The sequence below is a fragment of the Falco rusticolus genome, chromosome 2 (assembly GCF_015220075.1).
Source record: "Falco rusticolus isolate bFalRus1 chromosome 2, bFalRus1.pri, whole genome shotgun sequence".
Taxonomy (NCBI): Eukaryota; Metazoa; Chordata; class Aves; order Falconiformes; family Falconidae; genus Falco; species Falco rusticolus.
The window spans coordinates 2,951,946-2,965,458 of NC_051188.1; positions in this window are offsets into that span (position 1 = coordinate 2,951,946).

Below are 13,513 nucleotides of genomic sequence, written 5' to 3' on the forward strand. Positions count from 1 at the left end.
GAGAAGGGAGAAGTGATTTGGGACAGGAAATATGGCTCATAAAGCCACATTTGGCAGGTGATCAAGGCTTTGAATAGCTGCTTCTTCTTGATATCCAGAACTTTATTAAACTCTGCACTTTTTCTCTTCCCCACATCCCAATCCCCACCTGCAAGAAGCCACAAAAAATCCTGCAGAGCACATGCACTTTGTTGCACCTGGGATTTCTGTTACTGCAGCTGCAAAAATTGTGTTTATGAAGGAGAACACACAGAACTGTTTCTCAACTGACAATAGCAGGGCCATCACCGTTTTGTTTTCTTTTCCCTTTCCTCCTGCCCTGATCAAATTACTCCACTGGATCCTTATATCTGAATGACCTGCTGCAAGCTCCTCCCATTCCCATAAAACAAGCAGCAACAGGGAAGAATTTGATGGAGCCTTTATCGACATTTCTAAACACTCCTGTAATCCCACACTTAATCCAGTCAAATAAAGCAAGTCACCTGCTATGATTTCTTGCCTGCTTTCTATTAATAGACCTTTTCTTTTGTCCTTAATTAAGGACAGAAGTGCCTAAGCAGGAGGAAGATTTATGCACTAGGAAAAGAAAAATAATTATCTCCCACCCTTTTCTTTCAGCGTTCATCGCTATCCAATCTTTACCCTATCTCCAGTTGTTTTTTCCTATCCTTTCCTCTGCCTTCCCTGCTATTGGCCATGCCACCTGCAGATTCCAGGAACGTCACCATGACCCTTTGCAAACATCCTGATGGGGATCAGTACTGGAGGGGAGCGATGGGGATGCCCCCAGGGACACAGCACTGGGTGCTGTGGCGATGGGGTAGGTCTCCAGAGGGCAAGGACAAGGAGCTGAGATCTTGGTGCACTGTGAAAAGGAGCAAAGGTGCTGCTGTTGGGGTGGAAATCAGCAGTGCATAAGGGAGAGGATTTGGGGAGGTGTCGGATGGGTGGTTGGATGTGGTGATATTGTGGGGATGTAGGAAATGGGGAGGGAGCAGGACGCAAGGTCCAGTCCGTGGCATGGACAAGGATGGCAGGTGTTGATACAGACAAGAGGGGTTGGGCCTGTAGGAGTGACATGACTCTGCCCCAACCTCATGGAGAAGCCACATTAGAAGATGTGCTCCCAAATTGTCCATGGCAGCCTCAGTCTTCCCTTTTGGGGATCTGGCATAGTGATGCCTCTGATGCCAGAGATGCACCTACTTGAGAGGTGGAATGGTCCATCAACTTCTTGACCAGTGATGTCATCCTGGGAGAGAGAAAAGGCAGAAAATGGGTGGTCACGAAAAAATCCCAGGGAGGAATGGGGAGGAGGATGCTGGAGCTGTCTGAGGGCTAATGAGACCTGAAGGTCAAGGGCATGTGAGACCTGAAGGCAAAGGAAGACCCCAACGCTGGAGAAGAGGGGTCAGAGGAGGGTGTTGGCTATATATAATTGGCTTCCTTTGAGGCTGGTTTTATCTCACAGACTAGAACATGTCCTCGATCCCTCAGGGACCTATTTATCCTCAGAGGGGTCAGTGCCTGGGCTGTGTTAAATATAACATGAAGAAGAATAATTCATAGGCGACCTTGCAGCTGGGGCTATTCAGGGGCTCAGTGCGATGAGCAATCTCATCTTCTCAAGAGGCCAGAGCTGTGTTTGAGTGAAACACTGCAAGATGAGAAGCTTTTGTGCTATTTCAGCCTCACACAGAGCTGTCTGGAGGATTAAAACTCCTCTGATGCAACACAAGGCAGGAGAAACCTTAACGAAAGAGGAGTTCCCAGATCAGCCAGTCAAACGAAACTACATCTGGGTTTGGACTCTGCATCTCAGAACTGGCTTAGTTGGAGGCACAAATGCTAGGACTGGGGGACATCCAAGCTGTCACCTACAAATAAGGACCACTTGAAGCTAAAAAACCACAGTATGTTTCCTTCCAGCACATCCACTCCCTACTTCTGCAACTGGCTTTGATTTGAGAAACAAGCCTGGTGAGAAAAGATAAATTCATTGCCTCCCTTGCAGAAATTTAAAATTTCAGCCTTTTTGGGACTTCCATTTCCATACTGGAAAATATGGTAAAGAATAAAAGTGTAGTGATTGGGCATTCCCCTCCTGCCTGTCTCTTCCTCCAACTGCTCCCCTCATGATCTCTCCAGTATTTCTGTTGTGAGAGGCTCTAATCTGGATTTGCTTTACTTATCGGGTTCAGATCATGAGTCTCAGAAGAAAACCTCCAACAACTGATGAATACAAAATACGAACTAATTCCCCAAGAGGAGGAAAGCCAAGCAAAATGCTTTTTTTGCCCTTCTATAGATCTAGTCCTGCAAAATTGTTTTATTGCCCTGGGAAGGAGGTTAAAAGGTTGTTTGCTGTTGCAGCAAATGACTAGAAAAATGTGTGGTTTTCTGCTCAGGGAAAGATTTGCTGCTTTTAATTCAATAAAGTCCCCAAATGTGGTATGTCAAGCATCCCTCCCTCACACCACAGAGCCTTTTCCTGTTCAAGAAAGGAACTAGAATTGCAAATGCATCTGAAACCCATCATTTTGTTTCCAAAACCATTTAAAGCATTTAAAAAACACAGGTGTCCCCAGGAATATGGGCTTTTTTTGTTTGCTTATTTTGGTAATCTCTTAGTTCTGTCTGATTTGATCCCAATGAGCTGCTTTTCTGCATCTCCCATCACCTGAGCTCACCTCCTGACACAGCCTTTCTGGGAGAAACCATCTGACGCAGGATTTTGGCAGACCGCCTTGCTCAGGTTATAAAAACCCACCAGCAGAGAAATAACCTGCAATGACCACTGTGCCGCATGAGGCAGGAGGGCATATATTGGATTTAACAATATGCTGGGTATGGTCAGTCCATTTTTCAAGCATGCACCTACTCTCATTCCTATCCATGTCCAGCTCAACTGAGAGATACTAAGCTATTAACTCTGCTAGCAACATGTTAAGCCACCACATCTCTGGGGCATGAGGGTCTCGTGCTTCAGACAGCATGAGACCTTCAAAATGCCACATGCACTTATCAGGAGGGGAAAAATCTGTAAAATCAGGTAGTCATGAGCCAGCATTTTGGATGTCGAGGTACAACATAATGTGTATGAGCTAAATCGATTCATGTTTTACTAGATTGTATGAGACAAACAAAAAGCAGCCCAATCATGTTTTCAGTGAGCAACTCAAGCTGCAATGAAAATTGCATACAGAAAGCACTGTGGAAATTACTTGAAATCACTTGGATTTATGAAATGCTTGCAGAAAATGTGAGCACAGAAAGTCATGCATGCACAGAAAAAAACATCTGCACACACACACACACAAAATGCACAGAAAAACAAGCACACCTAATTCTTGGAGAAGACAGTTTTCTGGGTTATTGATCTGTTCTGGTCACCTAAAATTGACGGGGAACAAATGCAAGCAAGCAGTGCTTTTGTCTTCACCACCTTTAGCAAGCACAGAACTCGCCTGCTTATTTGCTTATTACAAGCAAAAAATTCATGGCCAAGGGAATGTGTGGATGCTGAAGATACTCACCTCCACATCACAGAGTACTTTGAACTGGGAGAGAAACACTGTGTTGCCAAGAGCATGTAAACACTGCTATAGGATTCTTCCACCAAGGGGATACCATAAGGTCAGGATTTTCAGAGCTGTTTACAAAGTGCTTAGCTTCTACCTTCTGAAAAGGAGATCCTTTAAGCTGCCTCATGGCGGGATGCCCTAGCAAGACTAAGCACCCCATTTTACTCATCAGCAACCCAAAATCTGGACTTGAGAGACTCAGCATCACTATGTGCTCACTTGTTGGAGTCACAACATGTCCCTCAGATGAGGGAATGAGCTGGGTTATGGTTTTTTCTGTGCTGTTTTATATCAGTCCCGTGACATTACCTACAAATCCCACGGCGTGCCTTGCTTCCAAGAAGTGCCAAGCACTTTACAAGTAAATACAATCCATAATCCCTGGAGAGGTGGAGCGTGGGAGCTCCTTTAACCCCTCCATTGATGCTGGGCTGCTGTGAGCCTGAGACTGTGAGCGTCACAGGGCCAGAGAGCAAGAACCGGCATGACCCTGTGGTCCAAATCCCCAGTGCACCCAGACCCAGCTGATGTGCTGCAGGTCAGAGGAAGTCTGTAGCAAAGATGAGACCTGAATCTCCCCATCCAGTGTCCTGGGGTCTTAACCATGGCACTGCTTTTCCCCTTATAGTTAAGCCCCAAAGGCAAGATTGGGGGAAGGTATTTGACCCACTTCAACTATCTTTTGCAACCACCAATGCACCCTTTTAAATGTTCTCTGCTCAATGCTGTTCCTGCCCAGTGGCCATTTTAAGGTCTTATCCTGGCAGCTGCTGGACCGCCTGGCTCCCATCACTGATGAACGATTTGCAGGATGCAGTGTACCCAAACTGCAAAGCCCTGACAAATAGACCAGAGGGTGGGATGAACACTTGTCCAGGTCCTCTGGGTCTCTGGATCTTACCCCCTTACTGGGAGGAGCCCTGGAAGAGACAGAGAGAGGTTTTCTCTTCTAAGCACTCAAGCAAATGACGGTGTGTCCTAGCACCAGTCACACCATCATCACCATCTCCTCCAGCTATTAATCACCAGTAGCCATTGCCCATAACATCCTACATATTTTTCTGTAGATGAAAAGTGATGAGTAACCCCTAATGATACCAGGAGCTGATCGAATCAGGACTGCCCCAGCACCTCTACTTGCCTTTAGGACTGAAATGCACAACACACACTTTTGCTCTATCTTCAAATAGTCATCGTATCAGCAAGAAGGGACCTCTGTATAAACACAGGCCAAACATGGATTATTTTATATGTGAACCCAGAAAATGTCTTGGGTTTTCTTAAGTCACTAGGAGACATCCCATGGCTCTACAGACCACACATTGTGGTTAGAGACGGGATGGAAATTTAGACAGTATATTGAAAACTGGGCTTTGTAAAATTTTTCTGAGTGGAGAGAAGGCTCCTTACCAACTAAACCTGTGGAGCAAAGTATCCTGGAAGTATTTACATAAGTCCTATAAAAACGCAAATTCCTGGTTGTAAAGCTGGTTAGAAGAGGATCAGCAAATCCCCTTCTCCCATGGTAGCAGCCCTGTCCTCCGAAGACATTTTGCTCTTCATGTGGGAACAGCTATTCTGGCCCCTCGACTGCTGCACGCAACCGATTCAAGGACATGCCTAAAGAGGCAGGGTTGGAGGCAGGGAATATGCAGGACGCATCATCCCAGTCTGACAGTTGCAAGGGGGTCTGATGTTTTCCCTGGGTCACTTTGGTGCTTCAGGGCTTGGTGTCCTCTCCTGGCTCATTTTTCTGCCTCATTTCATCACTGGCATTGGTTTGCTCCTACTTTAGATTCCCATTTCCAATCTCAGCTTGAGCCCTATCCTGGCTATAGGGCTCTAACCACTGAGCCAGCTGGCCATCCAACCCCAAGACATTAAAAAATCACCTCTTCAGAGCAAAAAGAACTTCTTCTATAAAAGCACAATAGAGTGGTGTCTGCACTCAGAGCTGAAAGTTTGGGTTAACTCACCATCTCTCATCTGGACAGATCCAGACGATGCTCCTGGCATTGGACTTGGGGCAATCAGCCATTGCACTACAAATTCTCCAAGGACAAAGATCATCCTAAATGTGTCAGTCACTCCAAGGTAGCCAGGATGGAGGTTAATTTACGGTAATTTGCTGAATAATGAGGCTCCTCTACTTGTAGTAGGTTGTCCTCTGAGGTGGGAAACATAGCTGGAGCAGCCTGTGCTTCAACTGTTCTCCACTTTCCCAGCTCAGGAGGAGACCTTGTGAGAATAGGATGGAAATCAGAGCAGCCTCAGGGGTGCTCTGAGTGACGATGGAGATGGATTTGGCTCACAAACACATATGAAGGAAAGAAGCAGAAAAGTGCTTTGTGTGCCCTGATGATCCTTTCCTGATCACTTCCTGAACCTGCCATCTGCATTTTTTAGGTGTTGCAGGTCTTTTCAGTGATTTGCCACATAAGAAATTTCTTGGCCAAAAATGGACCAGTGTTTTGGGGACGTCCAAGAACAGACAAACAGCTTGGGGTATAAATGGGAAAAGGGATAATATTTCTTTCACAACAAATTTTCCAACAGCTCTTTTATGTTGGAAACACTTTCAGACTTGTGGTAGTCCTGATAACCCCGCATTGTCCAGCTCCAGAAGTCAAGATGATCATCAAAATATACATACATGCACAGACATATGTATGTGTGTACACACAAGCACTTATACTAGTATAGATGATTATGGAGGTTGTGCTGGACCCAACTGACCAAATTAAGATAGAATTGTCTGCAGAACTGTGGATTGAGAAGACATGGTATATGAAGACATGAAGACAGATAGAGAGAAGGAAATAAACTTGTTTTCGTGCCCATACTGGATGGGGGAAAAAGCAATGGACCAAATCACAGCCAGGAGGATCTGGGTTAAGAATAGATTGGCTGGAAAGGTTGTGGCATCTTCATCACAGAGAGTCTTTCAGAGCATGTTAACACCATGTCTGCCTGGTGACATATGACATGGATGGACTTGATCCTCCCTTGAGATAAAAGGCATGGCCCCGCTGAACTCTCAATATCCCTTCCCAGCCCTGTTCCGCTATGATTGCGGTGCTGGGAACAGTAATATCATCTGCGTTCTCACCTCCACTGCTCTAAGAGGATTTCTCCCAGGATGTGCCTTCATTAATAGGCTTCAGCAGATCTTTTGTGAGGCCAGCTTTAGTGTGACCTGCTAGGAAGTGATCAATACTTCTTCCTTCTTACTGACACCACTGTCCAGTGTTTTTGCCCATTACTAGGTTTCATCGCTTATACCGCCCTGCACTGGTCAATACAAAAAAAAGTGAGGTCATAGGAGGCCTCCCTACCAAACTAAAGCTTTCAATGAAGATTAAACATTTATTTCTGGGCTGAGGTCTGGAATCCAAGCCCTCAGTGTGGGAAGTGAAGGCAGCTGGCTTTGAGGACTTAACAGCTGTCTTTATTTCTTCAGCTCTTGGCCCTAGGATTTGCCTCTGTCTTAGGGCTCTCAAACTTCTGCCCTGGGATCCAGCTCTCTGAAGACTATACAGAAAGTGTCTGGGATCCAGATCTCTTTTCTCCCCACACTGGTGAGGTATGGGTAGGCTACGTTGACTCAAATGCTACTTCTCCAGCACATGCAGGGCATTTCCAGCTTCAACTCTGTCCTCACAAATCTCCTCCCAACAAAAGGCTAAGAAGATAAAATAGGTTTTTTGGCTCAGAGCAAAGGTTCAGCTACCTCAGTTTCATATCTCTGTTGGTGACCAAAAGCAAACGTCTAGGAAGAACGAGACAAACACAACATAAATGTCCTCCATAGCAGTTCCCCAGCTCCCCGCAGTTTCCAGTCTGGCTCTTCCTGGCCAGGTGATATCTTTGTATTTTACAATAAATCCCATGGATGTTTTTGCCCAGTTCCTTTACAAGATATTTTTCAAACCTTTCATCTTCACAGTTGATACTATTTCCAAAGTTAGAAACTTTCACACATCTGGACCTTAAATTTGTTTCACCACATGGGAAAGAGATATTGGAGTCCTTGTTGGTAGTCCTCTGAAAAGGTTGGCTCTTTCCTTAGCACTGGCTAAGAAAAGCAAACAGGATGATATGAATTATTAGGAAAGGGATGAAGAATGAAAACCAAAGCATCTCTGTACCACTGAATAAACTCATGATGTGAGTTAATACTCAAACAATGAGTGAAGTTCTGCTCTGAGGAAGACAAAAAAGGATAACCAGAGATAGAAATCTCTTTCACACAAGGAGGGACATGGTAGGAGTTCTCAACCTGGGAAAGATATGGTGGAAGAAATGGCAGCAGCAGTCTACGAAACCCTGAATGGAGAGAAGATGATGAAGCAATTGTTTCTTGGAGCTCAGGAAATGGGGATCATCCATGAAAATCTTTGGGCAGAGAGTTCTGGAGCAAACCAAAAGATGGTTTGCTTTGTTTTCCCTTTTTCCAGAGCACACTGTCAGCAGAAGCTGGGGTGATCAAAAGCATGCAGGTTCAAAAAGAATCAGAAAAAAATTGTGGAAGGTAAGTCCACTGGACTCCTAAATGCAACACCTGAAATGCCATCTCCTGCTGTCCTGAAGAAGAAAATTACAGCAAGACCAGTCTTCCCCTGTTTTATAAGTACCTGCTGTTGACCATGCGACAGGACATGGGTTGATGGACCATCAGGCTGACCCAAAACCTATGTGAGCGTGCATGTTCTTCAAAACCCTGAAGCAAACACACCAGCTCCTTCCTCAGATGCCATCATCGCTTGGCTGCTTGGGCTATGCAGGAACATGTGAACAAAGAAACACCCTTATTTTTGTAGATTTTCTTAAAAAGTAGCTTAAATCCCTTCCCAAGAGCAGTACATGAAAACAAATAGAGATGATCTGGCATCAAAACAATCCCTAAAAATTGGGGTGCAGTATGCGCAATCCTTGCACAACTGTATCAATTTAAATTCTCTGTTTCTAGTCATCATATATACATGACCTTAAATGGGTAGCTTGAAAACTTACCCAAATAATGAGAAGTAGAAGAGAAATAGCCAAGCAAAATTTTAAATGCCCATAACAGAGCAAAGGGGAAAGGAAATATCTGGGAGATACCAGAAAATCCGCAGACTTTATGATCTTACACGTCTCACAGGCCTTTACCTTTCACTCAGCTGCCCATCTATTTAAACTTGTATTGTGTATCTGTTCCTGAGACCTTCCAGAAAGGTCTGGGAATCCCAGAAGAGAGCTACTGCCTGTGAACTGGACTAGTGGTTCATTCTATGGCTGGACACTGGTCTAGCTGTCTGCTGGGACTGGTGGGAAGCAGCGGAAAGGCCTGGGTCAGGCTGGAGAACATGGCCTTTGGGGGTTACCATGAAGGAGAGCATTTTCTGACTGTAAGGGAGAAGGAAGTCATGGCCAGCATGGAGCAGGAAGGATCTGGTGGTGGAGAAGGAAATGTTTTAGTAGAAAAGTCCTTTCTACTGGCCCCAGGAGGGACTAGATCTGGGCTGAGATATATAGGTGTTCACACTCTTCCTTGTTGCACTGTTGTGCCACCTCTCCTTCCCACTCTGGCCATGCCCACCACTAAAGTTTGGGAAGAGAGAACCAGCAGCATGTCCTGGCATCATCAGTGTCATGTGCTGGGGCAGCAGTGACCTCTGTGCCGCACACATGGTCCCAGCTAGATGTGAAATCCACCCCGTCTCAGACCTTGGCTGAAGGATGTGGACATCCCAGACACAAGGAGGTCTGATACAACAGGATTGCAAGTGTTTTTACAAGGGAGCTGATGCCAAAGAGATTGGCAGGTTTAGAAGGAACGAGAGGGGAAACAGAGATTAACAGACATGACCACCGAAAGAAGAGATGAGGCTGCAGGGACTCCTGAGCCATGGGGCTAACATGGGGAGGACTCTGGCTTTATCTGTGTCATTTACACTTTCCGAGAAAGGCAACAAGTTTAACACTAAAAACCTGTCAAATGTGGTTGTCATCACCTCTTTACTTCCCATTTTTAAGTAAGAATTTGGCAATTCAGCTTGCATCCTCTAAAATAATCAATAATTCCAACTTGCTTGCTTTAAAATAATTATAATTTCAACTTGTTTGGCCTATTTCTTCCCAGATTGATATCCTTCTTTCTCTCTTTCTATATAAATCTATAAGTATGTATAGAAATGGGCAGGGCCTGTAGCAATAGGACAAGGGGGAAAGCTTTAAGCTGAGAGAGGGGAGATTTAGGTTGGACGTGAGGAAGAAACCCTTCCCCGTGAGGGCGGCGAGGCGCTGGCCCAGGCTGCCCAGAGCAGCTGTGGGTGCCCCATCCCTGGCAGGGCTCAAGGCCAGGCTGGACGGGGCTGGGAGCAGCCTGGGCTGGGGGGAGGGGGCCCTGCCCGGGGCAGGGGGTCTGGAACTAGACCAAACCCTTCTGTGGTTCTGTGATTCTCTAAACCTTTCTCAGACACTCCAACATTACAGAATGAGATGAAGAGCCACTTAGAGGCCCTGTCAAGAGTAAAGACAACCTAAAGTGACCAGATCAGGTTTTTGCCCTTCAGCTTGTAGATGCCACCAATGAATACCACCCTTCCTCGGCATTTCCTGGTCTGATCCTGCAGCTGTGGAGTACACAGTGAGCATTTACAGAAACAGTCTTGCTGCAGTCAACGTGACTCCCTGGGTGAGTAAAGGGTTGCAAGACTGGATCTGTCTGTGCCTACTGCCCACACACATCTGTGGAACTACTCTGCTGGGACTCGCAGGAGTTGTGAAACTAGGCTCGTACCTTTTCCCTGCAGATTTTGTTAATTCTGAGTTGTTTTATATCTGGCTGTGATGCAACCCCCTGAATTTAACACCATGGGGGACTGAGGTACCTCTAGTCCATTGATTCATCACACGTGATCTCTACATAGAGCCCTGCAATTGCAGGACTGCAAAAAGTATTGGAGAAATGATGTGATTTTCATAGTATGGAAACTGCAAGCTATTCTAACACTGCTGGAAGGCCCAGGTTATTGGTCAGATCAGCTGAGCCAGGAGCAATCAAAAGACAACCTCCTATGGGATGTCCCTTGTACAACTTGCAGAGTGTTGTGAGGATGGTTTTTTAGCTGACTTCCCAAGGGAAGGAGATGAAGTTCTGTTCCAAGATCCTTCTTCATTCATCAAGGGAAGCATTTTCAACCGCGCATGGATTCTGGAGATGTGTTTTGAAATTCAAGAGCTAATATAAAATATCCAAGCATGTACGAAGGCCCAGGTCTCAGAGATAAATTCATTTTAGTAGCAGAGCCCTGCCAAGCAGGGTCTTCTGCCTCCTTAGTAGTGAGTACCTATGAAGAAATCCCAGTAGCAGGAACAGTGTGAGGAGAAATGTCAAGTAGGTCCCAGGTCTTTGCTGTAGCGGTTTTATGCTTTTCTCTTTGCAGCTGCATTTCCAGTTTTGTAATGGAAAATATAACTCCTTTCCTTGCTAAAATAACCCTCTGTTTTAATCAGTGAACTTACATAAAACTGGTGGCTAGTGAGCATGCTTGTTCTAAAACAGCAAACTGAAACTTTGCAAACAACCCCTAAACCTCAGCTGTTTCTGTAGCACAAAGAAGCAAAAACTTTGGCTTTTGATAGACAGAGGCACTTCAGGGCAAGAGCATTTGTGCCTTCTCCCAGACCACCAACAGTGATGCTCTCCTGCATTCACAGAGGGGAGCTCTGGGACAAGGTGAAAGGAGGCAAAAATATGTTTACAAGGTGTAACTAGCAAGCACAGGTCCGATTGCAGTTTCCCTCAAAGGTGAGTGCTTCTAAATGGACATCTGCAGCAGATCTGGGGCCTCTTTTGGATGTCCTGGTAAATTTAAGATCATTATTGCTGATTTGTGTCGCAGAAGCTTCTCACCCATGGTCCAGTGAATATCACACAGTAGGTTATGAGTCAGTTAGTATCACAATTCTGCCTTGTAGCTGGTGATAGAAGGTGCAGTCAGACTCAACCAAGCGGGAAAACCTGTGAAAATACAGAAAAAAGGTAAAATCTCTGGTAGAAATGGTGAAATTTGCCATAGCAAAGGAGACCAAAGCCCTGATGCTCACACCTAGCCAGGCTTCCAGCATGCTTGGTGCTGTGTGCAACAGCATCCTTGGAAAGGAGACTCGCTTGGTCTGAGATGCTCTTGAGCCCCCTTGGCTGTCTACCTACCCCTCATCAGCAGAAACCATTTGGTCCAAGACCTCAAGGAGCACCTTGGACAGACTAACTTGGGCCTCTGAGCTATGCATAAAACACAGGCAGGTGGGTGACAGTGTGTCCCTAAGCCTGTGGGTAGACCCATACCTCATGCAATGGGGAAAACAGTGCAGCAGATGCCATGTACTTATTCTCTTGCATTTTTCCCTATCACAAAGCAGCTCACAGAAGCCTTGCTCCTGTAGACCAAGGATGGGCCAGGGCAGCTCAAGCTGGAGGAAATTCCAGCTCCAGCATTTCAGGACTGGGATCCCTGCATTCTCATGCACATCTCCTTGTTCTTTTCCTTTGAGAGCCACATGCTTAGGGTCATCCACATGTAGTCTTCATCCCTCCTCCCACTGAGACAAATCCCTGGATGTAGATATGTGCATGGCCTTAACATGAAAGCAACACCTGTTGCCTGCAAACCGACATCTCCCAGTCTGCGATCCTAAGGAGCCCTTTCTTACATCTTAGAAAGACCACAAGCAACCACCCAGTTTCTAAGAAGCATCAGCTTTTCTCCAGCCAAGGGAAGACACAAGCAGCAGCTTACATGGAGCAGAGACCCATCAGCTGGAGGAAGACAATCTAAGGAAGCAACCCAAACCCTCTTCTTGCAGAGCAGAGTTACCCAGATTATGTCATGGCTATGCCTTGAGAAAGCAAATACCCACACAGCAGCAGTTAATTTGCTTCTCTTCCCTGCAGAAAAATGGTCTCTGTTCATCAGGCTACCGTGCAAGGATGGGGTGCATCTTGCCTTCTTCTCTGTTCCCCCAGTGGAGGTCATTCCATGCTCTGTGCGATGCTGAAACCCTAAGGAAGGATTGCAGGGGTCTGGGGCAAAAGGAGGGTTTCCCCAGCCTCTGCTTTTCTCTGCACATGGGTGCTGCTGCTGGATGGTCCCCAAAGGGCTTGGGAAAGTTTGCTACAATTGGTAAAATTCTTTGAGGCTGGAAAGCACCAGAAATGGGCAGATCCCATGGGGCAACTCTTGGTTATGTCCATGCAAACTGAGGGTGTTTTGCAGGGTCCATTTCTCCCTTTTTCATCTACTTTTTCCTTATTGTCTTGGGACTGACAGATCCTGCACAGGATTTGGGGCCGGAGCCATCATGCCCAGGGTAGTGGACAGCCCTCGAGAGGTCGGCCTGGCTGGAAGGTCAGGGGGGGGCGGATGGCCTTGGCTAATAGCATTAGTCTTCTTCAGTGGCCCTGGACAAGCCCAGGGGATGGAGGATGTAAGAGGCTTTTGCCGAGGATTTGCCCAGTGTGAGAGCTGGGATGGAGGCAGGGAGGCAAGGAGGAGCACTTGCCTTGGTTTCATCAGTAAATGCATGGTCTGGGTTTGGATGGTCACCCTTCCAAGCTTCGTGCCTCAGTTTCCCCACCTGTGGTTGGAAGCTGGCTCTGTCCCAGGGCTGTCTGGTTGCAAATATAGAGGTTTGAGAACTTCATGGGGAAGCCTTTAGGAAAATGCAGTCTTCATCATGAGATGGAGCTGAAAATGCTTATTTTTTGAGAAGCACAACAGGAGATTAACATGATGCTTCCTAAAAGAATATGGAAGTCTCCCACCTTTCAATAAGGGGAAACTGTTTTTTTCCCTATTATATTTAACCAATTGCCCATGTCTCATTCCCCCACACCCTTCTTAATGAAGGAAGCAAACATAATTGAGTAAAAAACTAAA